We start from the raw sequence: 3,135 nt of genomic DNA, 5'->3' as shown, positions 1-3,135 counted from the left end.
TCTGATTTTTTCCTTTAGTTCAAGTCATGAATCATTTCTCCTTGTTGGTTTTTTCATAGGAATTATAGCTGGCACACAAGCTGCTGGTGGCACTGCTAGCGCTGGCGCCGTTAGTTCTGCTCCTGCTCCAACAAGTATTGAATCTCCCCTTATTGGGATAACTAAGGAGCAGGAGACTATATTTCGCGCTACTCTAACAGCGTCAAGACCTCCCTCACCTCCTCCTGCGCGCAGCCCTCCTCGTGAGACTATTTTTGATTCTTCCAAGTCGTAGGAGAAGAGACCTGTTATAGAGGATGAGGAGGAGGTTGATTTTGAAAATTCTGATGGTGGCCGCGTAAGCCCTACAGCGCCACGCGATTTCGTGGTGCAGCCTTCTTCTCATGGGGCAGGCAGGAGCTCATCAGCTGGCGCTAATCTTTCTGCCGGTTCTCCTCAGGTATAAGTTTATTTTGCTCCGCTGTGCAGACTTCCAAGTTAGTGTTTAGATAACTAAAACGTTTCTTTGCATTGCTTTGTGTTTGTAGGGAGCCGATCACATATACCGCCCGAGCTGGAGTATCACTGAAGAGAGCTCATTCCAATCCTTGGGCGTATGTGAAGACTTTTGGGCTCACTCTGTTCCTCCAGCTGAAAGGAGGTTTCAAAAGGACCGCGCTCGCGTGGATTTGCTTAATGACCACCTTTTTGCTAGGTCTGCGTTTTTTGCTGCCTCCCAAGAGCTTCGCAATGATTATATAAAGGTACGTGATGCCCTTGCGGAGGCCAAGCAAGAGGCTAAGGTTTCTACTTGGAATCTTTCTGATGCCCGAGAGAAAGCTGAGAAACTCCAAGCAGAACTTAGCGAGAACCGGGCAAGTTCCAACGCTGCTTTTGTGAAGCGCGGGCTTGAGCTGCAAGCTGCGCGGGAGAAACTGCAAGTGGCAGAGGCAGATGTGGCCAAGTACGCGCGTCAAGCGCGTGACCTGGAATTGGCAGTGGAGGCGCGTGACCAAACTATTGCGCATGTTAATACTGAAAAATCTTTATTGGAGACTGAGGTTGCGCGCCTGAAGAAAGAGCTCGATGCTGCGCGAGCGGAAAAGAATGAAGCCTTGGCGGCAGCAGCGTCTGACAAAGAAGAGCTAGAACAAGTCAAGGAAACTGTTAAGTTATTAAACTCTCAAATCCCTGCTCTTGAGACGTCTGTTTCTTCCCTCGCGCAGGACCATCAATGGCTGATTTCACAGGGTGTGACTCGTTGCGCTTATGCCATGAAATACTCAGACGAGTTTCAGACCCTTGTGATGGACTGTAATGCGGCGTCGCGCTTGGTGGGTCGGGCTGAGGGGTTTAAGGATGGTTATGAATATGGCATGCTAAAGAAGAATCCATCCGACTACCCTTATCAGCTCGACACTGTCTGCGCTGACATGGCTAAGGTGGGGGAGAAGTACTTGAATACTCCAATTCCCATCTTTGAGCAGGTATGTTAACCTTAATGAGTTTACTTGACTTATTTTCATAATCTTTGGTACTTATACTGTTCCTTGTGTCTTGCAGATAGCCGCGCTTGCTGACCAGCCCGATCTTGGCGCTCTAAAGAAATTACTTGATGAATGTGAAGGGACTAGTGGCAATGATGATGGCGCGGGCAACGCTACCTCTGCCAGTGGCTCTGGCGTGGCCAAAGGGCCTACTCCTGACGCTATCATGACAGAAGACGACTATATTCAAGACGAACAGCTTGATTATGGTCAGTTTGGAGATGATGAGGAGCGGGTTGCGCCAGATGCTGAGGGAGGGAATAATGATGAGGAAGATGAAGAGGCTGATATTAACATAGAGACTTGAAAAGCCCCTCTTGTTTTTTTTGTTTTTTTTTTAGTTGTGTTTGTAGTTTCTACCTCATCATTTGTAAATTTGTGAACTTCTATATTTTGGAATGAAATTTTGTTTTTCCCTTATTCGCATCTTGCGCATTCCCAATTCATCTCTTTATATTGCATGTGTGTGCTTGTTGAATATAAGGTATGCTTACACATTGAAATTTGAACAAGGTTGTAAGGAAATTATTTTTACTTAATCCTTAACAGTTGTTATATTTCAAGTTTTTTTTTTGATACTCTGAATATGCTGACACGTGCCTTGGCATTTCATTATTCCTCTTTTGTGCGCCGTTATCGTGCATTTATTATAGGGAATTATGAATGAGTTTTTTAGCCTTTACGTGTCAGTATGTGTTACTCTGCTTATATCCATTATGATCCTATGCGCGGCCATGACCTGAGACCTTAACAACTATGCTTTGGCATGTGCTTTGCCTTAGTTGTGCTTAGGTATTTTTATGGTCCAGCTGCGCAATACGTAGGATGGATGCTATGAGTAATTTGAGCTAAGGCTCATATTATTGGGCTAAGGCCCTGATGTTTTAGAGTTAAAACTCGTTAACGCGTCTGAGCTTGAAGCTCGCGCATGTATGTTTTACTTCGTTTTATTTTTAGTTTGATGTCAATACAATGTTGTCATATTGCTCAAAATTAATAAAGGGAAGTGTGAAACATGTATGCAAAAGGTAATAGAACGCATAGAGCGTATCATTATTCATAATGGCTTAAAAAGCCTTGATTACAAACTTGACAACTTTTACATGAAACATTTTCTAAGTTGTGCTGCGTTCCATGTGCACGAGATCTTCTTTCCATTTAAATCTTTTAAAGCGTATGCGCCTTTTCCCAATTCTTCCGAGACTTGATAAGGTCCCTCCCAGTTGGGAGACATCTTTCCCGGGGGTATTGCGCGACTAGCTTCATTGTTCCGAAGGACAAAATCATTCTTCTTGAAGTGGCATTCTTTCACGCGCTGATTGTAGTATTTTTCTAGCTTTTTCTTGTATTTGGCTTCACTGATGATAGCCGCCTCTCTGCGTCCCTCAAGCAAATTGAGATCCAACCTCCTTTCTTGCTCATTATCCGTCTTACTCATCATGAGCACTCTATAGGATGGGCATCCAATCTCTGCTGGAATCATAGCCTCCGTTCCATAGGTTAGGCTGAACGGGGACTCGCCATTGCTAGTTTTGCTTAATGTCCTGTGCGCCCACAGGACATTAGGTAACTCCTCGACCCATGCATGGGACTCTCCCTCCAACCTTTT

This window comes from Bidens hawaiensis, unplaced genomic scaffold (assembly GCF_021521415.1).
Source record: "Bidens hawaiensis isolate Kalapana, Puna unplaced genomic scaffold, B.hawaiensis_p1.1 tig00018924_1, whole genome shotgun sequence".
In the NCBI taxonomy this organism is placed as follows: Eukaryota; Viridiplantae; Streptophyta; class Magnoliopsida; order Asterales; family Asteraceae; genus Bidens; species Bidens hawaiensis.
Note: the sequence above shows the minus strand (reverse complement) of the source record.